The sequence below is a fragment of the Motacilla alba genome, chromosome Z, assembly GCF_015832195.1.
Source record: "Motacilla alba alba isolate MOTALB_02 chromosome Z, Motacilla_alba_V1.0_pri, whole genome shotgun sequence".
NCBI lineage: Eukaryota > Metazoa > Chordata > Aves > Passeriformes > Motacillidae > Motacilla > Motacilla alba.
In genome coordinates this window covers 24919528-24947440 of record NC_052046.1, presented here as the reverse complement: position 1 = coordinate 24947440, position 27913 = coordinate 24919528, and the positions used below count along the sequence as shown (strand labels likewise).

Sequence of the window (27913 nt, the reverse complement as noted above, 5' to 3'; positions counted from 1 at the left end):
CCTACTGATAGTGTTTCATGCAGACCACCTGTTTCAGCCATCCTGACTTTCATAGTAAGATATTATGTGTGCATGGAGTTTAATTGAGGTTAAAAAGCCAAATGCTAATCTCATCTGTAGAAGGGGCACATCTTGAGTAAAGGTATTAAAGTCAGAGCAGTTACTTTAGATTTACAACATTTTAAGTAAAAGCTTATAGGGTATATTCACATAGGAGTTTTTATGCTTGTAAAGGTTACATGCTTGGACACCTAAGTTTTCTCTTAAAGATAAAAAATTCACTTTTTATGTCCCATATGAGATGCCTATCTAATTTACATATTCCTGTAAGTTAGTGGTTTATAATTCATATGTAAATGCAAACACTTCAAAATAATCTGTCTTTGAATTTGAGGAGATAGTGTGTGCAGAGGAATAAAAATATTAGCTTTTTCCCCCAGATTAGGAATGACAGTCCATTTCTTCTCATGGACCTTATATAGACTCAGTCCTGTAGTATATTTGATAGCATCCTTTGCTAAAAATTGTTCTACCTTTGACAGACGTGGCCCTAAGTGTGCGGAGGCTGTGACATTCATAGCACAATGTATGACAGCTGAAAAAACAGAGGATTCATCTTTCTGATTCCCTTAAAATAAAGGGAGGGAATCACACAGGCTTTGTAAGGATATATGCCTCCTCTAGAAGAAACCAAAAGACTGGGTTTTTTGAGTTATAGTAATGGCAAAAAAAAAAAACAACTTGACACAATTACCATGTGATCTATTCAAAATATTGAACAAACTTTAACTAATGCGTCAATAAGATCAGTGATTTGACATGGTGTTTTTCTACTTACTTTATCTATGTCTTTAGTTAAAAACAAATAATGTATATATACAGTATATGCCATTGAACAAAACTGGATCAGAGAACAAAACACAGCTTTGAGTGCTTCCATGACAAAAAATATACAGAATGTAGTATGGAATGCAAGATAAGGAGGGCCACAGTGGCTTAGGACTATTCTATTTTCTCCTAGACTAAATTTATTTCAGTTAGGTTGACTGGAAGTAATTTTATTGCTGTGCTAAAAGGAGACAAATTTTTTAACTGAGCATAACATTTTACAGAAAAAAAGCACTAAACAAAAAGATGCCCCAACACTCCTGGAAGGTATAGAAGTGACCACTTTGAAAGCAGGAGGGAAAAAATTTTGATAGATGAAGAAATCCAGGGAAAAATGAGAAGGAGATTTAAAATACCCAAATATAACTGTATAATAAATTTTAAGATAACCAAAAATCTCACACAGGGGAGAGTGTTACTGTCGGGGGTGTGAGGCTTACAGTGGGTTTACATAGCAAACGTGTTGTATCACAAGAATGACTATTCTAATTGGGTTTTTTTAGCATAATGATATTTAAAAAATATTTTTTCATAGTATTCTCTGAGAAAGTAATTGTCAAAATTATACAGAAAGTAGTCAAAATGAAAAAAAAATCAGTAATGAATAGATAAGGTTTTATTGTGGCTTTTTCACAGTAATTTTCTGTAAAACAGTACTATGCTCAGATAAAGTTAGTGCAGTGGATAATTCTCAGGCATTTGACTGTACTTTCAAGTGGATGCTTTATATTCTAATTCAACACTTGTGTTGTACGGCAGGTAGTATTGCCTTACTTTCTTGTTTTGTTACCTATATTATTTCATGAAATTTCATGCTTATTTCATGAAAGTAGGAGTCTTCAAAACAGATGTATAGTTTGTTCTGGACTAGGATATCTGCATTAACACATATTTGCAAAAGCACCAACATTAGCATTTTTGGTAGTTCCATTTCTGTCATGGTAGCAAAGACTTACCTACCTGCATTTTCACAGGTCACACAAACATTGATGGAATAAGGTTTTTGCCCTAAACTAGGGTTGTGATTTCTTAATGCTGCTCTATTGTTTTGACTCTGTTCAGTTCCACAGAAATAAAGCATGGTGAAGACCTAATAGGTCACCTTATGTTTTTCTATGCCACTGAGGGATTATTCCTTAAAGTGTTTTATCTTGAAAAGAACAGGAGCCCACTACTGCCCCGGTAAATTTTTCAACAGTACAACAGAACTCACTTTGTTCATCGTACATTTGATTTTTCTTCATATCATTCAGATACTTCCATTTAATGAAAATAATCTGACAAACAGAAAATATCATTTTTCCAGACACATTTCCAGACACTTGGAACCCAATTCTGCAGTCACTACTAATGTACAATGATGAAAAATTAGTCTCCAAGTATAATTCTGCAAGATGCTGGGCACACCCTGTGAAGTTTTGCACGTCTCTCAAACTCATCACCCTGTGGTGGAATTCCAGACCCTTTTGCCTTTGTATGAAGACTTCCTGATAACATTATCCTACCTTATTTGACCTAGATATTTGACCTTCTTCTGGCCTCTTTTTTTTACTAACAGTGTTACCCATGGTGCCCTGGCTGCCTTCCTCGCCTGTGTTGTTTTGTCTCTTCCTCTCCATTCACATCCTCAGCAAACTGATACCCACCTTCTTCTTAGGAAGAGCCATGGGGAATTCCAGGTTTTGCCATCACAATTAAAGCAAGGTGTGTGTGATATTGCTGAATGTTTGTTAGTATATTTATTTTGAAAGTTATAAATATTGAAATAATCAACCCCAAGGTAAAGTTGCTTTTGCTAAATAACTGAGGTTATTTAATATTTGCTGTGAGGTTTACATCACTGGTCTCATTTGATTCTGTTGTCAAACTTGTGATGAAATTGTGTAAAAGCAAACTTTGGAAAAAAAAATGCTTGCTTTGGAAATAAAATGCCTAAGAAAGCTTTAAAAAGCATTTAAAAAAGTTTAAGAAGGTTAAAAATGCTTAAAAAGTTATAATTTAATGCTTAAAAATTTTAATGTTTCAAGAAATTTTCATGCCTAACAAAGATAGAAAGTCAAAGAAAAAATATGTATTCTTAGTAGTAAAACAGTAGTAGTAGTTGGATCCTGAAATTCCAATAGAGAAAAAAAATCTGCAATTTTCCATAGGCTTCATACTCCAAATGTAGCTTGGGCTTAATGTAAATTAAGAAATAATTTTAAAACTAAGAGGAGTCCTCTCTTTGTTTTTTTTTTTTTTTGTTCTACAGTTGTTATTTCTACGAGAGAATTCTTCTGTGTCCTTAGCCTATGAAATAGATGTGAAAAAATATACAACTCTGTAATTTATTTGAAATGAAACCAAAGTATTCTTTAAAATATTTATTTAAAAAACTTGTGATTTGACATTTTTGCCAAATCTGCCCACTCATAAATCAGTCTCCAACAAAATCATGATTATATGAAAGTGACCTTGGTAAAATCATTCAACTTAAAGCCTTTATTATTTATCTTTTTCTTTTCTTGGAGCTACAGAAAATTTATATCAAAACTTTCTGCTGTGAACTTCTTTTTAGGTGCAATGATATCCTTGCCTATGCAGCAGAGTAACTTCCTTGCTGTCATTCTTAGTTACCTTACTGGATTTCTATAAACTCTTAATTGAGAAGGTAAAGTTTTATCCCTTTATTTATTGACACTATTTATTTGAAAAGTGAGAATCATAGCCACAAAGAGAGAAAAACCTGTGTGTACACTTCCTCTCACACATCTACCAATTGCCAGATAACAATCATATATTCTGATTTTCTTCATATACATTCTTGATTGTGTTTCTTCACCTACTGATCTTACTACTCGGCTACATCCAATCACTGCTTTCTTGTGGAAATGGGTCTATCCGTAATTCTGACACTTCAGACAGGACTTCATTGTTCAACACTTCTCTCCTCCAGACTGTGGCATTGCACCACAGAAAGAGCCAGTCTTTCACTTTATCTAAACATTGATTGGGCTTTTTTGTTTGAGTCCAGAGAACAAATCAGAATAGGGCCTGATTTGTCACCTGAGGGATCCTGTGAACAATTGCAAAATCCATGCCTACATTTCAGTGGACCCTGTGCTGGGAAAATCTGACTTAGAATATATTCCCAAGAAATTAAAATTTGAATTTTAAGCTTAGAATTCATTAAGTACAGATGAATAGGAAAAACTCTGAATATTATGGGTGTTCATACATGATGGTGACTTTCATACAACTCATTATTATGTTTGGAGTTTTTTAATCAGCTGAGTGCTAAGATTTAGATTTTGTTCTGAATAAAGAAATTTGCCCTGAACAATTTCTAGCAAAGTTGTGCAACTCACTGCTCACCTAAATGTTTCATTTAATGCCCACTTATGCAGAAGTACGCCAGCTGCTGATGCGTTAAAACTATCACAGGTATCACCTATCTCTTATCTTAGTCATTGACATGGCCCAGTTACACTGAGTTTGTGAAATACAAGCACTCTGCTTGACTGCAGATAAGTACACATTGTTGTATCACTAAACAGCACTTTTCCCAGCCTAGTCCTTGCAACTTTTTATTCTCATTTCCTTGGTACAATCTGTGCTTTTACACAACCTTCTGAGTATATTATAAACTTTTCCCATGGAGTCTTTCATTTTACTGTTATTTGCAACTTTCCAATATTTTGCTACTGCTGTCATGCAGAAGTAAACACACAATTAATGAGAATCTTGGTATCTTTCATTCTACACAGAAGAGATATAGTACTTCTAAAGCCTGGGATTTAATGCTGTTCTGTGGGAAACCAAAGATAGCAGAGCTTGGGTTTGGGTTTTTTCACTCTGCCAAATTTCATGGAAAATCTTGCTTCAGATTTCTTGTACAATGTCACCCATTTTTCCAGAAATGATAAGCACTTATTTCTGCTGCTGAAAAACACAGAGCTTGTAGAAACCTGATTTTCAAGTATTAATATATTAATGCTTGGGGTTTTTTTTCTTTTTAGCAATTATCTATGCCTAGTGTCATTTTGCTGTTTATATTACAATTGAGATTATAGCAAAAAAAAAAGTAAAATCAGTCATCTTACTAGGAGTTTATTTTCAGGTGTTTTTTCGTCTTGTGTTTTCAGAGTAAGTAGGCAAGTGAAGCTGCAGAAAATGGCACAGGTGATTGAGGGGATTGTTTGCAAGAGAGTTTGCAGTGTAATCCTGAAAATAAGTTTTGAAAAGATGGAATGAAAAAGAGGGATGTTTTGACACAGAATCTGAGAGGAAGAACAAAAAAATTAAAATAAGAGTCAGCATCAATAACTCATTTAAATTGCTGGAAGGAATTCTTTCGCTAGTAAAAGTCTAGCAGTTTTAGGCTAGGAAGCCATTTCCTCACACAGAAGCTGCCCACAGCACACTATGATAGTGGTGGTGGACTAATTGCTGCATCACTAACACCTGTCAGCATTATCTGGAAATAGTGAGCTCAGGAGAGAGCCTGAAATCACACACAAGAAAGGAGGTGAGTGGTGCAGGAGGGTATAATTAATAAGCCTGTGAGGAAGGTGAGTGGTGCTTCTGCACAAAAGGAGGACAAATCAAGGATACACTAAGCCATGGTGTGCAAGGAAGGCTGTTCTGACTTGGAGTGATAGAAGATGTGTGGTGAGTGATAGCCAGATCTCCTTGGTAACAGGGCTTACTGGGAGCTGGGCTGTTGCAAGTAGTTGAGATGTAAGCAGGAGAAGAGATGCTCAGCAAGGGCCTGAGGCTGCTGACAGAGCAAGAATAAGCTCTGAAGGAGGCTCAGAGTCTGCAGCAGCAGAAGGGTGCTGATATACTGGAGGATGCTTAAGGGGCCTTTGCCCAGGAGATGAGGATATGTGTCATGTAGCTCTTTCCTGAACCTGTTGGTAATGAAATGACCATTGTTAAGCAGCCTGGAGAGGGCACATTTGATGTCTCCACTGAAATGGGAAAGTTGTTTTCTTTGGACTGGAAAATACTATATTTATTGATTTTTTTTTCTTAAATATCAGTCTTAAAAAATACAATCTGGCATTTCCAACAGTTGCAGCTCAAGCTTATTCATAATTTCTGTCTCACCAGGATCTGTAAGGTGGCACTTGCAGCTAAAATTGTTAATGAAGGAAAGCCTTTTTTCTGTGACCTTAATAAAGTTCTAGATATTGTTCTCATATTTAGTTTTATAAGCGCTTAGGAGTTTTATAAACACTTAGTTTATAAAGCCTGACTATCTATGGGAAAATACTGACTTGACCACTGTGTTTTCAGAAGTTTGAAGTTGTAACAAGAACTTGACTTTTCAATAAATTGATTCTCATACTATATGGAAAAATCTCTAGAAACTTAACTTTCTTCTCTCAGTTCATATAGCAGGAGTATCACATATGCATGGTATAAAAAATAAGCAATCCCTTAAATGCTGTTAGTAAGCAAAATAAGTCTTTCTGCATCTCCTTCATGAAAGAGAAATTATAGTGTTTTGGAACCTAGCATATACCAAATTAATGTGTGTGTGTATATATATATGTATATGAACATGTCTACATATAAACATTACACTTACGTACATAAACTTATAAAAGGGTAGATTTTACACTTAACCATATGTATCTGTTGATCTACTGAATGGATCCAATTTTCTTCTCTCTTCTTCTCTCTTCTCTCCCTCTGCCCCCACCATCTCCTTCACCCTACCTTTTTCTTTTCGGCAGTGATAATGAACAAAAATTATCCCTGTTGTCTTAGCTGTATGACTTAATTCACTGAACCAAAGACTTGGAATGAAAAAGGAAAAAAAGGAAGAAAAAAGGTTGAAAAAAATTAAGTTCTGTTCTTCCTGTGCATCAAAAATACGTCACTTTCAATTTTGGAAATGTTTATGCACTCAAGAGTCCCCTATAGGGTATTTAGATTGCTCATATCTAATATTAAATGCAGATATTGCATATTAAATGCAGATAATGCAGTAGTGAGGTCTTGTTTGTTAAATTCTTCTTGGAAGGTTTTTCATGCGCATAGAAAATTGCTTCACTATAGACAGCCCTTACTCAAATGTAACCCTATTGCAACTCATGCTGAAGAAGCAGTTACTTCAATGAGATAGTAACTTATTTTCAGGAGTAGGCTACTGGAGCATGTTTGTGAGGACTGCAGTCAGAAAGTGCTCTTTGTAGAATGACACAGTTGTAGAAATTATCTGAGAGTAACCACAACAAAGAGAATATCATATTAGTGATTTATCCAGTATTTATTTTCTTTTTTTTTTTAAGTGAGTTAGAGATAATTCTGTTGAATAGTCCTTTTTTTCCCCCAACATAAAGTATTTTGATACTATTTGAAATTAAATTACTAGGAAATTAGGTAAACAGGTTTTTTTGTGTGTATATTTAATGGGTTGCTATGAAAGAAGAGTTGAACTGCTTTGTGTTTTAATTTCTTTCAAAGGTCCCTGTCCTGTAAACACCTTGTTTTCAACTGTGGCAGGTTTCTGTGTCCCCATACTGAATCTAGGGGGCTTCTGCCCAGATTCACTTCCTTGCCCCTGTGCTAATGTTTGCTGGCTCAGGGCTGAATGAACATGCCTAACTCTACATGCATTAGTCATACAAATGAACTCAAATGAGGGAGGTGACCTCATGAAACAGCTACATCAGGGATGTACAATACATTATTCTTAAGGCTCTTATGCAAACACATCTTGCATTGCAGCCTGACACAACTTGAAAGACAGAAAATGTAAGAACTAAAGAACTAAAGACAGAAAATGTAAGAACTAAAATGTAAGAACTAAATGGTAAGAACCTTTCGTTTAACATAAAGTCAAATTAATAAGGTGAATGATTAGCAGCACCTAACTATATAATGCAGCCTTTGGAGATGATTCACTTTTTAAAGCAAAGAAAAAAAAAACCCAGCAACTAGCATGTTTCTAACATAATTACATCTGATAAATGTTTTCTGAAAAAATGTGCTGTTGTATTTCATGTCATTACATAATTTTAAAATGCAAAATGAATTCACTTCAGAGAATGACAGTATCTGGAGGATATAGACAGTGAATGTCCGTGTCTATTTTAATGTTACTTATCTTTGAAATTTGAAAAAAGATCTTTTTCACAGCTTCACTAAATATCTTAAGGTTATGAATGGCACTGCATTTAAATTATAAATTATGTCTTTCCATTTCTCTTTTGACTGTCTGAACTTTGTTACCACTTCAGAATGACAACTTGAGCTAACCACAGGCATAAAATTATTCAGCACTCCTCCTATCAGAACTGTATTTTTTACCCAGACATGCAAAGCACACTATTATTATGTTAAGGCAATATTCATATGTAATATTAAGGTTCTTATAATTTTATCCAATGAATGATTCAAAATATGTGCTTAAGTTAATGTTCACTCTAAAAATACTTCATAACCCTAAATTTCTTTCTATGCTTACATCTCTGTGGTATGCTTTCCAATACTCTACACTTGGCCACAGCATGCAGCTAACATTCCAGTAGTCTGCTTTCTTCTGTTATTTATCTGATTTACTTTGGAGTATGTCTTGAAGCAGTGCTGCTTTATGTGCATGGGATGCACACAGCTGAATTTGGAGTTTTGGTGCCATCAGATACTGCAAAAACAAGGCAACCCCCTCAATGAGGGGAGAGAAAAAGGACGAGGCATCTGACTCCAGAAGGCTGATGAAGTACTTTATTCTATAAATCTACAATTGAATCTGCCATGCACTCACAAGCTCAACTGCACTCATCCATGACTCTTGCTGACTGTGTTGAGATTGCCAGCAGACAATCTCAACACAGACACACTCTTGGCCTCAATTGGCCAAGGGAAGAAAACATCCTCACTTTGGGTAAACAATCTCCACATTCCATTCTACTTTGGTACAAAACAGGCACAGCAAGTGATAAGAACTGTGTTTTTCTTTCTCTGATGTTCAGAGAACATGAGTCCCAACTATATTCCTGGGAAAAGCTGTGCCTTGCTTCTCTCCATGAGGAGAAATGTGGTAACAATCAGATGGTCTTGCTGCTGGAAGTTCTGTTCCCACACTCCTTAATCAAAGTCTCCATCTCTTTTTCCCAGTTCCTCAAGGGCTGCTTGCAAGATTGCTGATGTATTTGGCCTAGTGCTAAAAACGGTAAGACTTGTGTAGATCTTTAGCTCCATCCTCACTAAGTATCTGCTCTGTCCTGGCTGTCAGAAAGGGAGAGTCAGCCATCAACCTTTATGTGATGCTTTCTGGTGAGGAGGCAGAGAGATGATATGCTGAGACAGATATTGGTCTGAAACAGATTCTATTCTTGGGCTATGAAAACAACAAAGGAAAGCCAAGCTCAAGTTGGATTTGAGATAAAATGGGACAGCTTCAGTCCAGGTTGCTTCCATTTCTGCCCTTGATAGAGAGTTTAGTCTGGTCTCTTTAGTTAGAGTCAAATAGTTTGGAATTTCTGCTGGTAAAATCGTAGCAAGCTAAGTACAAAAAAAAACCCCACTAAGTTAAACAGATACTGCTCACTCCTGCAAAATTATCTTATGTATTGCTCATGCTCTAAGCTGATATTTTTGTCGAGAGAATATTTTTCTGAAAGAGATTTACTGCACAAACCTCCACTAGTAGTAATATCTATCATGTAATGACTTAAAACAGTATAGCTGCTTTGAGAAAAAATCCTCACAGTCACCTTGGCAAACAGTAAATTATGTTTTTATTCCCTTTTCACATCAATAGAGGTATACACAGAGGTAGATTTTATATATAGGTAAAGTACAAGATATTATCAGAACTAGGGTTAAAACTAGGAAGTTTCAAGTACTTTTCATTTTCTTAGGCATTGCATATTTCTATTTTATTTGCCCTTTTACTCTAATACAAATGAATTTATTAAGACAAGAATGTCAAAGCAAAATATAAGTGCAAGTATTTGTGTGTCATACTACCTCTAATATTAGTGACTCATTGCTTGGTAGAGGAGCACACCTCTGCATCAGTGTATTGCACATAGAATCAAAGAAGGGAGCTTTTGTCATTTAAAGTTAGATTTAAATTTTGAAAAAATGACTAAGCATCATAGCAAACATTTTTATAATGTTCTTAATAATTCTGTGTTTCAGAGCATGGCTAGTGACCTATCTTCCTGAGAAAGATGGCTGAGATGTCTTTGAAATTATTCCTGGAATTAGACTAGCATTAGATCTCCTCTACCAAACTGAGGTAATACTGTTGAAAGGCAAGAAATCTGAAGTGATGTATGTCCAACTGCCTGTGCATTGACAATGTTAACTGTGAAAAAGATTCCCCATGCCTGGGGCCAAAGGAAGCAGTCAGAATGGGTAAACCTGAGGACATCAGTCTCTTCTGAGGGATATTTGGTTGGTGAAGCCAAAAGCTTTTCCAGGTAATTTCTAGGTGCAGGTTTTATCAACGATGATAGCCCAGACTTCTGCCATAATGAAGCACCTTCTTGGGGGTTAACTAACTAGTTACTTACCTAACAATACTCAGCATAAGTGCAAGCACAGGAGTGGTGTTGCTTTTGGTTAGTTTGTAGAGCCTTTAAAACCTCAGAGATTCCACTATGAGAAAATCAGACAATTTAAAATGATAGCGTAGGCAGTAAAATTATGTAGCGTATTGCTGCTAAGCCTTCTGCTTGAAAATTCACAAATTCTGCTTGCTTTAACTCTTCACCAGATCAGGTTTTGGTTACAATTCTTTTCTATCAGGGTGGACCTGACATAAAATGATGTCAAAGTCAGCCACATTAGGATTACACATATAAATAAGACAAGTACAATTTGCCAAGTGATATGTATGAAAATAAATTTTCTTGCTACGGAATGATTTTTTTGAAAAGTTTTCTTTAAATGGTATTAGCTAGAAAGCAGCAGAAAATATGCCCTGGTCCGAGGTACATCTGTCTCCTTCTGTTTCATCAAGGTTACATAAGTTATGTATGGCATTTTCATTATGGATAGTAGTCTGGCCTTAGAAAGATATTAATTATTATGAAATGTCTTTCATTAATTGTTGCTCCCTTGTGAGTATTTTAAAAATTGTTTGTGTTGAAAGAGTAAATGATAAACACTATTAAGATCTCTGTAGTGTAAAATGAAATACTGCCTCTCCTAATAATTTCAGCAAAATTGGTACCATTTAAACTATGTTTAATTATTGTTTAATTATTTAATTATGTTATATGTATATTGTGCTTCTGCCACCTTTGTTGGGAGGAGAAATAACTTCCCAACATTACTGTTGGCATTATGCAACCTGAAAAATGTGCACCCCTCAAAAAATCAGGGTGCTAAAATTACTATCACAAAACAAATTAAAATGCGAAACCCATTGAAAACAATATGCTTCATGTTTAGAAATTCCATTTACTCCAAAGGCGTGACCTGATTTCAGCGGGAAGTCTATAAACAGGAGGTTGAAAATCTAGGTTCTTAATAACAAAATCCTCACTTCAAAAAAACATAGGACAAAGGATCAAACTGAATTAAGAAAAGTGTGAACAAAAATGTTTTTCACAAATCTGTCAATGTCAGTAATTTCTTTCAGTTGTCAAAACTCATGTTTACAGAAGTTAATTCAAAGATAAAAAATATTTTATGTACTAGGAAGATTTATAGGTATCTAAACATTTCTTAAAGACAAAAGTTGCTGCACTTCCTAATAACTGTCTCAATTGCACATCTGTTGTCAAGTTAAAATATGTTACAATACATATATTTTTATATATACAGTTCTCTTTAAGAGGAAGTATACACAAAATTGTGTATGTATTAAGATTGGTATATATGCAAATGCATATATACCGTAATTGCATATACCCCATAATTTCTAGTGGTTTCTAATTCTAGAAGAATGAAATGTTTATGCTGTTGAAGATCTTTATTAAAACATACATTATTCTATAATACAAGTAGCACCTAATTTAAGAAATATTTTATTAATATGAAGTTCAACAAAATGCTTAATCTCTTCAGGATTTTTAGCGGTACCTCCTATCTGTGAAACCATTCATAAGATCTCAGACTGAGTTTGCTGTTGTTGCTCCCCTCGGTCTTATTTTAGATGTATGTAACTCAGGCACTGGTCTTCCCTAGTAAAAAGGGACTAAAGACAATGGAAAAGGAAGCTTATCTAGAAGGTGAAAAGCAGTATTCCATTAAAAATAAGACTCTTGGAAAACAGAAAATACCTTAACTCAAGGTATTCTTAATAATTAATTTAAGAACCTCTTTTAAGCTGAACTCAGGAAAACAAATTACCTTGCCATTCTATGCAACCATTTCTTCAGGAAAGCTTTGAGATTTCATCTAAATTCCAGTGTAGGTTCATCCCAGTTTTTAAGGATACAGCAGGACTCCCCAGGCTAGCCAAGAGCATCAAGGCACCTTCCCCCTGGAAAAGGGTTTGGATGGGACAAATGTAGTTGATGCAGTGTCTGTTCATATTTCATATTCTGAAAAAATAGATCATTTTTGTATAATAGAAACAGGGTTTTTTTACTTTTTAGAAATCATAAAACTTGTACAGCAGCAGCATTAGCTGCTCTACTTTTTTGCCTCTATGGCCTGATGAATCTTGAATTCATGAGATTCATGAGGCAATCATGAATGAGGCAATGAAGCATATCAACTTTGCAAGTTGAGCAAGACTGTGTGTCCTCATCTAGATATTGTCCACTGCTGGTGAACAGGAATAGTTCTGACTTTTTTTGTAGAGATAAGAAATAGAGGCAGCCAATTATAAGGGCAAGCAGAAGGATTTAGGTAGAATTTAAGCTGGCTGCATCCAGGCCAGCTTAATTTATGTAACTCCTTCGTTTTGCCATCTCCTCTAGCTCTACGTCTAAAAGGCCAAAGCCTGGTGGTGAATTTGATATGTTTGGAGAGTTGGACATGCTCCCAATAAGGTGACTTCTTTTTACTTTTTTTCCTGAAATGTAAGGGTGCTTGTGGGGTTTCCTGCCCACCCAGGGACACCAGATGTGGGGTTTCACGTCCCGGATTGTGGGTGACCCCAAAAGATGGAAAAGTCTCTCCTCCAACCCGTGCCTTTAAAGAAAGACTCAGTAGTCTTCTGTTGTCTGGTCTCAAGGTTGTTTATTGTTGGTTATCTAAAAGATTCTTCTCCTGAACTGCTGTGGCCCGTTCAGCAGCTCAGACAAAGGCACACTGCCCTCCCAGGGGGCTGGTGCCATCTTTTATATCATATATTACGTACTACATGTTTATACTTTTCCCCCAATACCTACTATCTATATTGAATGGTGACTTTCTACTCTAGACCAATCTGTGAGTGCCAACATCACCAAAGACATGGAGGCTAGGAAGGAGAGAGAAAGAGGACAGGGCACACCCAAATCCCTCCATCTTAGATCTCCTTACCCCCATGTACAAAACCTGGACCCCTGCGTACAAGGCTTAAAACCCCCCTGTACAGCACTCAAAAATCCTTTCTTTCACTTCGTGCTTACTTCTACTATGCTACCTAAACTTGTGTGTGTGTGGCTTGTAATTCTTCATACAGAGTTGGTAATTTGCTCCACGGGCTAAGATCAAAACCCCACGTGTGTCTTTGGCTGCATGCCAGGGTCTCAGAGTCCCCTGCCAGCAGCTCTGGCCATCCAGGGCACTCAGAGGGATGTTTTGGATTCCAACAGGTACTGAGCAAATCTCTGTCAACAGCCTCTTCCACTCTCCTGCCACAACCACCACCATGACCCATCACTTGATGATTATATGCTTTGAGGTTTTTTGGTGGTTTTTGGTTTTGGGTTTTTTTGGAGGGGGTAGAGAGGGGAGGCTTTTTGTTTGTTTGTTTCATTAAACTGTCTGATAAAATGGGCTCTTCTGCTCAGGAAGGGCAACATTTCAGTAACCAGGATGAAAGCTAGTGGTAAAATAAATGTCAGCAGCAAACCTAAAAACCTCTTTACCTACTGTTTTGTATCATAAATGCTATTCAGTTTTAATTAACTGAGCAGCACAAAAAGTGATAAATAGTCTTCCTGTTCTTCCAGGGTCTACATGTTAGTTGTTTTGTCACCATTTTACAGAAAAAGCATGTCAGGCAGTGGAGCATATACGGCAAAAATAAAAAGACAAGCCCCTCTTGCATTAGAATTTTGGAAAATTATCAGTTTGTGAGTTCTATCGAGAAGAGAATTGTGCAGTTGAGTTTTTGAAAGTTTAGCAGTGTAAGAATTAAAGCTTCCTTTGAAGCCATTATGACACTGTCACATAGTGTTTTTCTTTAGTTATTTAATCAGCAGAGGTTGATGGTAGGACCTTCAAAGCTGTAGCATAGGCTGCATTCATTTGAGCCAACAGAGTAACCAATAACCGTGGTCAGACACTTTCCTGTACATGGGCAGTGCTTAGAGATATATTACGTATATTTTGCCTCCAAGCTATGCATGAGTGGAATTTAGGGTAGGTGGGCTGCTGGGCTCTGCATCTGCAGCTGGGGTGGGCTTGCTAGCCCTGCAGTTCTACAAGAATCATAATCCTATGGAAATTTTATTTGCAAAGTGGGTATTTGTTGGCTACCTGTGAAGGGAAAATCATACTGAGAAACAAGGCTTATATAAACAGAGCAGAATTCTTCTGAGCACAATGGGGACATGTCTCAGTTTAGAGACAAGTTTAGGAGAAAACACCCTGGAATAAGTGTTTCCTCTAAAACAACCCCTTTCTGCCAACAGAAAATGAATACTAATGAATGAAAGTGAAAAAAACCCAAATAAACAGCTGTTTATTGACAAACAGAATGCCCACACAGCACAGGAAAAAGGTAAAGAAATGCTAGATATTGAAATGTCAGACCTTAACCCTGCCACCCTCCCCCCCCCCCGCCCCGACTCCAGAACAAAACCCAAAAATGCTAGCAAAAGAGAAAAACAACAGCAGCTTGCCACGTTGTGGGTAGAAAATGGCACAGGCATTCAGGAAAAAAAAAAAAACAAACCACAAAACAAACAAACAGAAAACAAATATGAGATTCAAACAAATATGAGATTCAAAGAGCAGTTGAGGCAAACAGATGTGAACCTGGTGACTCTGGTGTCAGTCCCCTCTTCACAGCAGATGAAGCAGATGGGCTTGGTGTGCTTTCTCTCAGTGGCTGGGCTTTTTTGGAGGTGTGGAGCCAAAAAATAGCGACGTCTTGCCTTTCCTGCCAGTTCCGACTGAACCCCTCTCCTGCAAGTAATCCTCCCTAATTTTAGACCAAAACCAAACCGTTCAGTTCACTTCGAAAAAGATGCCAAAGGATTGCTGCTGCAGCCTCTCCAAGGACAGGGAAGGATAAGAAAGCTACTTGCCTGAAGTAACAAAAAAGCCAAGCCAACCAAGCAAAAAAAAAAAAAAAACAAAAAAAAACCAGATTGCATGGCACCCTGGATGCCATGGGAATGAGGCTTTGAAAAAAAAGAAATGCCAGAAAGCCCAAGGCTTCCCACTCCTCCAGACCCACCCTAGAGATACAGCAATGTGTATTGGGAATAAAGCAGAGGATTAGGGAATAGAGTACCACCATAAAATCACCCCAAGACAGAGAGAAAATAAAACAGTCCTTTTGTTTCTTAAATCACGTCTGAGTGTATTTTCCTTCCATAAATCAACTTCTAAAGCTCATGGTGTTTTGGGTTTTTTTGCCCTTAGATGCTATATATAAATTCCTTTGCAACAGTGGGAGTGCTATAAACACACTCAAATATATGCATGTATGTATGTATTTAAATAAAAGTAGGAGACAGAACGTGGCACTTTTTAAATGCTTAGGACAACAAGAATACCCTTGGAGAGCTCTGTCTGAAGATTGCAAGGTTGGTTCTTATTTTCAGTGATGCTCTTTTCAGTTTTAGCTCATTTTCTAGAGTAAAATATTTTTATTAAATACAGTTTTTTCATTGCTTATATATTCTCTTCAAGATATGGTGCAAAGCTAAAGCTGTGAGAAAATCATTGATGGATGTTTAACTTGGATTAATTCCAAATCCACTGAGTCTCATTGCGCCACAATATTTTGTTTACAGCTCAGCCACCATCAATCTGGACTTCTGAAAAATCAGCATAAAAGTGTCAAAGGCCCTGTTTGTATATAGGCCAATATTAGGCTGCAGTTTATGCATCAGCATAGGGGAAGAACAACAAAACAGACACATTTTTTGACTTAAAATGTCTTCTCTGACTTCTAGAAAAATCTTAGCATCTACTTGTATGAAAACAGTCTCTTTTTTTCTACTTTTCTTTTTGTAAAAAGTAGATAAGGAAATTTTTAAAAATTTCCATAAGAGAGAAAGTGCATGTATTTGATTACAACATCATATCATTACAACATCATATCATTACAACATCATATCATTACAACATATGAAAATATATGGATTTGGATGAATGTTTATACATACATAAAGAAAAATCAGATTTTGACATCTGAAACTATACTTCCACTCACCATCTCCAGCAACATAAGGTAGGACGAAACCAACTGCAGTGGTGAGCCACCCAAAACTAAAAGCAACTACATCAGAGCAAGTAAGTCTATCCAGGTACACAATCTACCTGATGAATAAGCCAAAAAGCAACCCTAAGTAGTTTTATTTTCCTGTTTGAAATCTGTTGAAAGCTTCAGAGATTACTTTGAAAGCCTTTAGCTATTGTCTCCCTTCTGATTAGAGGCTGGTGAACACCTTGCATCAACGTCAAGAAATGTTTGTTCATATCTTTGAGTGATTCACTGTAGTTGTCTCTGCTCTTCTGTGTATGAATATGCTTAGAAAGTAGTGTATTGGAGAAAATAATCACTAACAGGAAATTTTAAACAATTACTAAACACTCATGATGTGGAAATTATCATTCACAGCCATAAGCATTAAAAGTCTCATTCCAAAATATTATTAGCCCAACAAGAGAAAATCTTATGTTACTTATATAACCAAATGGGGATATTGATTTAGAAATAATTATTTTAGATAAAAAGTATTAGTTGTTTATTAAATAACAAATATATAAAATATGTCTTTTATATAACTATATCAAAGATAATGGAAGATAATTTGCAAAGATATTTGGTATGAGGCTTCACCATAGCAAAATGGAGTTGATTTGGGAAAATTTGTTTCATTTACTACCAATCCACTCAGAGTACAACAATGAGAAAAAAACCAACAAATCTTAAAACACCTTCCCTCCAATCTTCCCCTCTGGCTACCACGGGAAGCTCATATATTCTGCACCTGACAGTCTTCAAGGAAACTCTTCAGAACTTCATGCCAACAAAGACAGTTGCTCTCCCTGTCTTGTGGGCTTGTCCTGGAGATGGGTATGGGAAGGCAAGGTATGAATAGGTTACTTTTAGGTCTTTTCCTCATCTCTAGTTTATTTTCAAAATTGTCAGCTGGGATGTGTTGACTCATAATCATGTTTTCTTCAGAAATCTTCCACAGCTGATTTCTGTCTGCTTCATAAGTACCTAATGGATGAAAAGCATCCTGTTGACATTGCTCCCAGGAGTTTAGACTTCTTATACTTGCAGATTTGTCATCCTGGACAGTGCATTTGTGTGAAACAGCACCATTGCAAAAGACTGTATAAATTAAATATTTCACTATGGAGTGTGAGTTGACCTTTGAATCTCTTTCAATGAAACCCACTCCTGCAAGATCTGTCCATAACACTTTGTTCTTATTTCTCCTACATAGGAAAAGTGTCTAGAGTGAGATCTTGAAGGGATTCTTAGGCAACTCACATTAAAGCTCTGTGAAACCAGTGGTTTACAGGATACCCTTCACCCCATGTCTCCTCAGAGAGACACCAGGGTAACTGAGTCAGGTCATGTAGATGGTCACCTTTTGGTGAGGGTGGGCAGCCAACAGGAAGGAACTCCTATCTTCTGCAGAGGAAGATGTTGCATAGACTGTCTGTTGAGTGTGGTGATTTCTGTGCCAACTACACACACAGCAAGACAGAAGCTAGTACAATAGTATGCTTGACATGATAAAGCCTTTTAGATTTCTTAAAATATAATTTATAATTATTGCCTGATAAACAAGGTTTCGTTTGGGAAAGATAGCGTGCAGAACATTTGGTATGGGTGTGTGGGCAGAACTCACTGATGGTTTGGTAGTTTAAGTGGTGCTTTGACAATTCTGAGTCCCCATATGCATATTCCCAGACTGTATCTGTTAGCTTTTATAGAAAGTCCCCCACAAAAAAAGTGCCATGAAAACCATAAACAACTGTTATTTCCATGTATGAAAGATGACCGGACTACACAGCACAAGAAACAATTGGAACAAAATAATTGTAACAACTAAAAGCACTATGTATCTAACTATTTTGCTTAAAAATATGTACTGAACAAAGCTGCCTGAATTGAGTAATTTTGGCAGCTACCAGAAAGGCATGGGCAAATTCTTAGAGGTAATATTTCCTCTCTTGTATTTTGGAGCTATTTTATTTATGCTGCATCATGTTGATCAGATGTTATTACCATGGGTCTTCAGGGCAGTCAGGACTTGGTGAAGCGAAGGAGAGATCTTGACTCCATTTTAGAAGGCTGGTTTATTATATTATGATATATATTATATTAAAAAGACCACACTATAACTATACTACAAAGAACAGAGAGAAAGTAACATCAGAAGGCGAGACAGGAATAGAAAAGGAATGAATAACAAAGTTCTGTGACTCCTAGAGAGTCCAAGAGCTGCTGCCTCCTCGATTGGCCACCAAGTAGAAACATCTCACATTGACCAATCGAGAAAGCACCTGCTGCATTCCACAGCAGCAGATAACAAATTGTTTACACTTGAAGCTGAGGCCTTCTCAGCTTCTCAGGAGAAGACAATCCTAGCAAAGGGATTTTCACAAAATAACACAACCACAAGATGTAACCAAGTTTTCCACTGGAAATGCTCTTAAAGGTAATGAGGACAGCATCCTGTTCTTTAAGAATGGTGTGAGAACACCCTCCTTTGAGAAAGAAAATACCTTTTTGCATTCTCGTTTCTATGGGAAGGTGATGATGGTGGTATTGTAACAACTGAGCACTACTAAAATATTGTTTAGAAAAAAATTTAATGATATCGTATTAGAAAAATTCCACTATTTCCACCAAATTTTAGAAATTACCAAAATGGCTAATTTCCCATGTAGGAATCTTTCAGCAGGGAAGCTACTTAATATCACAGAATCACAAGAAGAAGTTCAAGCTTCATCTAGATTATTCCTTCCATTTTACACCCTAGAATTCTACTGAAGGAAAAGACTTTTTCTTTTTTAAAATACTTCATGCTTCCCACAAGGTGGGCCGAGCTGTGTTCTGGTAGCAGCCAGAGTGAGATTTTTTTCCCTTTCAAGGGGACAACTTTAAGGACTCTATCTATCTTGGACAGCAACCAAAAAACTTATTCTGAAACCTTCCTTCTCACTGGCAGATCCATGAAATCAGTGGAAATCTGGATTAATTAGACTGAAATTTCTATAACACAAACTAAACAAACTGTTGCAGTATAAGAACAACCAGAAAGTAATAACATAGTAAGGGGATACAGTCTCTATTTTCAGATGCAAGGCAACAAGAAGTCTTTGGAATTGAAACCTGGCTGTCCATGTTGAGCCGTATCAGTCAAATTAAGCAGCTTGCAATATTACTTATCAAGCTACATATAGTTCGGCATATAGCAGGTATCTTACTTGTCGTAAATAAACAAGACATTTAAAAAATAATATTTAAATAATAATATTTTATTTTAGTAATTAAATAAACATTCTCATTTGTTACATCCCCCTAATGTGTTTGCCTAAAATGTTGTCAGCAGAAAAATTAAAAGTGAAAGACTTGTGGAGGCAGTTTAGACATTGACTTCTTATTTTCTCAAGCAATAATAAATCTGTAAGTATTTTATCAGCTAGACCTTTGATCTGATTTAATGTTGAATTATATTGAAAAATCAAATGTGAGTACTGGATAGTGGGAACAACTTTAAAGAAGAGAAAATATTTACTCTGTATATAGGTTTTGCTTTGTCACCATGCTGCACTCTATATGAGAAAAAAGGCTAAATATATAATAAGGCCATGCAAATGAGATGAAATCAGCAAAAGTATGGTGGAGGAGGGGATGATTTAAAACATAGCCATAAGTGTAACGACTGTAGCCATGATATTTTATGAAAATCCTTTTGTCAGGATTTTCTTCTCCTGAGAAGCTGAAGGGCCTCAGGAACAAAATGTAAACAATTATTATCTGCTAGTGTGGAATGCAACACGTGCTTCCTTGAGTGGTCAATGTTGGGTGTTTCTACTTAAAAACCAGTCAAGGGGGCAGCTGGCTCAGACTCTCTGGTCAGTCACAAGACTTTGTTATACATTCCATTCTATTCCTGTCTCACCTTCTGATGCATCTTTCTCTCTGTTCTTTTAGTATAGTTTTAGTGTAGCATTTTTAATATAATATATATCATAACATAATAAACCAGCCTTCTGAAACATGGAGTCAATATTTCTTGTCTGTCACTCTTGTTCTGTCTGCCCTGAAGACCACAAACGACCAAGCAATAGAGAATTGATGTGTTTAGTGACAGGTCATTTCAGTTTATTTTTCTGTCACATTTTTGAACGGGTAGACTGAGGCTCTTGAAAGACCAGAATAAAAATATCTCTTTCTGGACCAGAGGGATTGATAGTGTTATTTAACAGACTGTCCAGATATGCCTCTCTGACCCACAGCTATTTGCTTTTGTTTTTTAAAATAGAATCATCATGGTAATACTTAGCAGCAGTAATAGAGGAGAGAGAGAACACCTGCTCTGTGTTTTGGTGAGAGTGGCTTTTTACAGCCGTGCTGCACTGCCTAGATGTCAGTTCCCAATTTCAGCCATGATGGAAGCTCCAAGCACAACAATGAGCTCAGAGTAAAAATATGAATTATTAATTCGTATATCTTACTTCACTGTCTCCCTCCCCCTCTTCCACTTAATGTAATCTAAAAATATCCTCCATTCTAAATTGCTTTACTGCTGAGGCGATGTCTTGTAAAAGCACTATGGTTATTTACAGAAGAAAATAAAACCTCAACCTCCAAAATGAATAAACTTTAAGCCTCAGAATAATGTTAATGTGAACTGTTCTGCATTTGACTGCAATTTAACTATATTTTTGAAAGATATTGATCTCACTTAATAATGTGGCATGCATGCCCACATTAAGAGCAATAGTCTTTTACTTATGGAGAACTTAAGAGGAAAATCCTGTTACTTCAAATAAAAATGGGGGGAAAAAGTAGATGCTACATATGCACATGTTGTGAGATTCTTTTATTGTTGTACCTCAGTAATGCAGTTTGTATTGGCTTCTGAAAAAGTAATATCAATTATTTGTTCACAAGGGGATCTGAAAGGAAAAAAAACTGGGAGGAGAAAAATACACAGAACTAGTAAATGGAATTAATATTATTTTTAAATTTTAGAGCCAGATTCAGCAAATTTACTTAGAAGAAACTACTCAGATCAGTAATTTATTGATATTAAGAGGTTTACTCAGATAAGTGTTGCAACTTGCAAGTATTTGCAGATTAAAGCCCAAGTCTGTAAATTTTTAGAAAATAAGTCATACATGAAATACTGCTCTTCACAAAAAGGAAATATTCATTTGGCAATTGTAAACTAATGAAAGGCTTTCTTAAAGAAGTGAAAATCAGATAAGTAGGAATAGCTTCCTTTGAACTAACTAAATCCTTTCTTTACTCTCTACCAAAAGAAAAATTAAAATTAATAATTCTTTCTCTAACAGTTTAACTCTTGCAAAAAACCTTATAACCTTATCATAACAAAACCTTACCACATCAGTGTGGGGCTTAATCATCATAATTGATTTATGAACATTTTAATTTCAAATGCATTTACATACACACACATCTATATATACACACACTCATTTTATTCAAGCAATTTTACACAAACAGAACCTTAAGCAGTTGAAGTACTTAAAAAGCCAATCAACATATATTTCATATATTTGTAAGTCCATAAACCTTTTAAAATTGTGTGTTAAAGAAAATCCTAAACAGCTAAATTATGGAAATACAGAATATTTGCCAAATATGTATTGGTTTTTATTCAAAATTCCTGCAAAACTATAGGCCTACCAGTGATATAAACTGTGGTAACAGGAAAAAAGCAGAGCACAGGAACCTGTTAATAAATCTGTGAATAACAAGAAGCAGGGATGCTAAGATTACGAATTCTATCAGTACAACTCTTTGCTTGTAAACTGTAAGGTAGGCAATTATGAGATACAATAGTGCAAGCTCTGCAGAGGGGTGTGTGTTTCCGTGTGTGTGTATGTGTGTGTGTGTGTGTGTGTGTGTGTAGGACACAAAGAAGAAGGGAGAGGAACAGAGGTAGAAACATGTAGACATGATAAAGCGTAACATTCCTGTGCGTCTGTGTCTGCTCTGTCCCTCTATATTCTACTGCTATCAGTACTGCAAGCAGGGTCACGGAAGCAGATGATTGTCCATCAATTGCTTTGTTTTAATTCAAGTATTCTTTAACATAGGAAAAAAAATATAACTTCAAGTACAGGGGAAAATGAAATACTTACTTTAATCTAATTTTCAAGATACTGCATGGCCTCACATGTTTCACAGGCTGCTTGCCAATCATAAAATGCTGGCACACATCTTAGTTACTTAGCATAGCTTATTAGGTAGGAATTAATATCACTAATTAAAATTTATCTTTTAACAACAGAATATTTTGAAAAATTACAATTTTAGAGACATAAGATGAAGGTGAGCCCAGAGCTAGCAGTTCATTGCTGTTATTTGGCTCCATAGAAGCTGTTTTGTGAAAGTATAGGGTATCTTTTTTCTTTATTTGGTAAATGTTGGGGCTTTAACGAAGAGTGACTGAGTTGGCTTAACAAAGAGAAGGAGGGCTGAGTATGATGTTCGCAAGTGAATAACCACCTTCCAGAGCTCTTAAATCCATACTATATATAGTGCGTGTCCTGAGTGTCTTTTGTTTTCCATGTCTTTTGTAGGCTTTTAGCATTAGATTTTTTTTTTTCTCTGCATCAAATGTCACGTTAATTTACAGGGCACTATTACTGATATGTTTTCCTTGGTTTGTAGTTTTCCATGAAAGGTAAGCAGCTGACACCAAGCCTTGGAGTGAGGGGGAGATACAGGACGTACAGTGTGTGCCCATGCTTGTAAATCGGCTGCCTGTGTGACAGCAGAGCTAGGAAAACTTCCCATCCTCATTTGCATCCTGAAGATGATCCAGGATAAAACCCAATGGATTTCCACATGGGATTTAGACTTGACATTTATTATTTAGTTCACAAACCTCTCAAAGGAAAGTTTGTTTTCCCTTCATAGATTGAAAAATCTTCTAAGATAAATAAAGCTGGTTTAGCAGCAGTAGTAAATAAATATCTTTGTTATATTCCTTACGAATTTATCTTATGTGATAACCAGGCAGATTCTTGCCATTAAATTATTGTATTTTGCTCCTTGGCAATTCAGAAGAAATATCTGTCAACATCTACCATGTTCCAGTTGAAAAAGTCTCTGTTTAATTCCAGAAGTTTACTTGCCATAAATAAAATTCTAAATCACAGTTTTAGAGGGAAATTAAAATAATCTCATAGAGATATGTAACAAAGATTTTACATATTTCTACCTTTATGTAGGAAGAGGCAATTTTCTACCTGCTCTATGCATCAATTAGTGTTTTCCAAGCAGCATGAAAGATACAAGTAACTCTTACATGTGAGTGTGCAGGTAGTGAATCTATAACAGAGAACTATCTGATTTTTGTCACCTAATAACTTCATAAAACATTTTGGTGATGCTTAGTTCTCCTGTCTTAATAGCTGGTAGTGATAAAAACCCATAATCCAATATTTTAAGAAAATTTTAAATAAACCAGACTGTTAGTTTGCATGTGGGCAGGGGAGAGGGGCAAGGAGACAAAGACACTCACCCCAGGGGTTTGTGTGGCACTGAGGGTTTTATTTTGCCTACCTACCCTTTATGAAGACTTTTGAAAGACCCAGTCTGGATAATCTCATTGGTCTAAACTCCATGCCTCCTCAGGATCTGGCTAGAGAAATGCTTGCAGCTTCATAAGAGATCTGATTGGGAAAAGCCCCTGTCAGTGAATCGTGGAGCTTGGTATATGATATCCGGTAACACCGACCTTCATTTTTATTGAGAGATAGTACAATGCTTTGCCATCTTACTAATTTAAAGTAACACATTACAGTTTTTACCAGTGCTGCTCTCCAAAAGGCTCTCCCAGGAACTCTGATGCCAATACCTTCTGTTACCTGTTTAGTGACTTTTCAGGATGAGGGCATTAGCAGGCATATCCACTTAAATATGGATTCCAAATCTTCAGTTTTTCTGAACAGCTCCTGAAACTTAGCTGGGTCTGAAGAGTGACAACAGAGGACAAACACCAGCTCAGTCTCTGTGCTGCTCCTACAAGAGTTAGTGTATGCTAACAGAAAAAAATATATGCCCTGAGAGTACAGAGACACAGCCTTAGTGTTTTCCTATTACGTTTTATTCAATAAGTTTGTGATGAAATAGATTATCCAGAAGCCATGCCCTGATATTCATTTTGGGCCCATGTCTATAAGGCACTAAGTGTTTTTGGAGGACTCTTTCTTGTGACTGTATGGAGGTCTCTGGGCATAGAACCTTTGTGAACAGGGAGGAGATGGGGGTAAACCTTGGTCACTCCTTCTGTGACTGATAAAAGCTCAATATCTACTCAAGCAGAGAAAGTTCCTATACTTACATCTATGCATATCCACATAATGTCTGAAACACATGTTTAAGACATTAATTTGATCTTCACAGATCCTCTGGCATATAATAAATTTTAGCCATTTTGAAAATGCAGTGTTTGGGAGGACCATATGGTCTGTGCAGTTGAGAGGCTCTTGTACCAATGCCCTTGGGCAGATATGTCAGCACCTGCATGAGCCTGCACTTGGATGCAAAATATTCCCTCCTTTCATATGCAGTAACACAGCTGTAAGTTATATTTGCAGTGTGTCACAGTCAGCTTTACACTGTGTATATACATGGCCACAAATAAATGTAAACTTCTGGATTTGACATTCCTGTGTAATGCAGAGTGAAAACTTCCCACATTGTTTTATTACCTTCTAGCTAATTTCCCCAATTAAATCTAAGACCTTGCACAATAATGAAAGACTTTCAATGAACTCTATTACTCTTGGTCCACAAGGAGGACAAGATTGTGTTGGTGGCCATTAAAAATACCATAGAAAATAGCTTAGATAAAATAATGAATAAAGCAAAAAGTACATATATTTTTCAATGAAATGGTGTATTTATGTATTTAAGAGACACAATGAAATGTATTCTTGAAATATATGAAGAATAAATAAGTTTTACTAAAAGCATATGCAATTAAAATTGTGTTCTCCCTTTTTTGTGGTCTGCAACATTTTTTTCTGTTCAGGCATGTGAGAATAGAATAATTTCTCTTAAGATTGAAAGAATCATAAAATAATTACATTGCATGTTTTACTAGTGAATATTTGGAGGCATGTAGCAGGGTAAATAACAAATATTTTGTTTTGCAAATTAATTAATTCTACAACAATATCCAGTAACACTGTTATTTGCAATGTAACAGGCAATTTAAATAGTTTTTTGTAAAAACCTAAGTTTTCTCAAACTTTCTGTTGCATGCTATTGTGTGATAAATATCCACTGATACTTTGAGGCCTCAGAATGCCTTGCACCTTCATTTACAAGTAACTTTACCAATCTTAACTGAAACCATGAATTTGAAGATCTAGCTGGTGTGCTGGCCAACTCAAAGTACCAAGAACAAAAATGCTCATAATTAGTAACTAAGCTGTAGTTTTTTAGACTATGTCTCATTTAATTTCTCCAATAAAAAATGTATCCAAACCTCTAGGACATACAACAGATCTGGAATGTAATTGCAGTTTGCCATAGCAGCAAATCTGTGTCTCTGCGGCTAAAATAAAAATGAGAGGAAAATCTTGCTCAATTGTTCTATCAGGTGGGTAATCATTACTGAAGTAATTAGACAGATCAAACTAATTTTCAGAAATCAGCCCAATTCATGAGATTGTTTTACTCTCAATTGTTATCTGTAGGGAATAGAACAATATAAAATATAAACAATACAAAATACCTACAGGAACACTTTTTCTCATTGCACATAAATAATCTGCATTAAGATAATGCACACCAGATATGCATTAAAAACCCAAAGCTTTAAAAAGTAGTATGCTAGTAAAGTATTTGAATTTTAAAATATTTTGTTCCAATTCCTACTAGCTCACACTGTTCTCAGGAGAGTTCAAGGAAATATTAAAAATACTATAGAAATAAAAAGGATATTTGTCACTCTCATTTAAATTGATCTGTGTTCCTGTCCTATAAATGGCATATTGGATAATCCTGAAAAATTACCATAAATATCCAGAACTATGCATATTTATGTTAGTATTTTTCATAGCACTAGTAGCAGTTTGCACTGGGGGGGGCTGTGAAGGGAGGCGGATGGGTGAAGACTGAATGGTCAGGAGGACTAAATTTATTACCAGCATCCTATAAACAGTCTCAGCAACACTTTTGTTTTGCTTATTTTACAAAACCAAAGCAATTTGCCTTGCACCACTCCTGTGATACTCTCAATTTGCTGGCTCCATACTTAGCCAGAAAAATTTAACCTAGGTAAGTTTCTGAGGGATACCTGTGTTAATTAGAAACATCTTTTCCTATTACTGACAGCTGTAAAGAAATCCAAGAATGAGAAATCAGAGGTGTGCTTTTTCAAAATTGCCTTATTTTTTGGAGGCAGAAGGGTTGTATTTCCAGCAAATGTTCACCTGACCCAGATGAGCCCATCACAGATTCAAGTGCCTCCTCACTTCTGCACCTAAGATTAGGCCCAGAAAACATTCAAGAAATCTCTTAAAAGTCCGGGAGAGACAGAAAGCTTTTTCTGCTTCTAGCTTAATAGCATTTTATGTTAAAATGGAGAGCAGAGTTAACCAGAGGCTCTAGAAGTAATTATTGGCAGTGTTTGACCAGAACAAACGCTTGGGTGAACAGCGATTGTTCTTTCCACCAGTTCCCTAATAGGAACAACAATTGGCGTTGTCCTCCACTTCATTGAGTGCCTTTGGAGAGGGAGTTCGTTGCTTGTTGGAAACTGACTGTCAGACCCCATTCCAGAGGAGCCTCTCCTGACCCTGCTGCAGCAGATTCCAGCTTCTGGCATAGGGGTGCCAGCTGCATGGGGAGAAGCCAAACCTGTCATACCATGTTCTCATCAAGACTTCAGTGTGAGGGGCAGAAGTGCTATTAGAGCCTAACAAGGAAACAAACCAAAAAGTAAAGATTGGGCCTCCTTAACACTTGCGATTCCACGGGAGAGGGACCACTGCATTTGACGCTTCATTTGTAGGGGGTTGTTGTTGTTTATTGGGTTTTTTACAGGAAAGAGCACAACATGAGCAAGGTGGTGTTTATGTGGCTTTTTTAGACATCATACCATGACCAAGTAGCCCAGCAAATTGCAGTTCTCTGCAACTGCATTCGCAGCAACTCTGTCAACATCCATAGTACTCAAATCTGTGCTTTCAAAACACTGATATTTTTGATACTGCATGGCTTCCATCCAGAGTTCTCCTTCACACTCTACTAATACGATTGCATGCTTTTGGATGAACAATTGTGTGCATCTTTTTGTGTTTCTAAACTCAATCTACTCTTCAGGATCAATATGAATACATGGTGGCCACAAGTTACTCCTCGACCAGGTTCCAAGATCTTCTCCGTGAGTGATGCACTCCTTCATGAGCTACTCCACTGATCTACTACTGCTTCTTTTGGGGCCAAATGCTGCTCACCATAAGAACAGAAATCAAAAAGTAGTGATGAGTTAGACTT

At 36.4% G+C, this 27913-nt stretch overlaps 1 long non-coding RNA gene across 1 annotated transcript; it reads left to right on the top strand.

Annotated features, from left to right (window-relative positions):
• Positions 1-323: 323 nt before the first annotated feature.
• Positions 324-11693, top strand: LOC119695633. Its single transcript, XR_005255307.1, has 4 exons — positions 324-2592; positions 3446-3538; positions 8998-9052; positions 10027-11693. It is a non-coding gene; the product is annotated as an uncharacterized LOC119695633 (long non-coding RNA).
• Positions 11694-27913: the final 16220 nt, after the last annotated feature.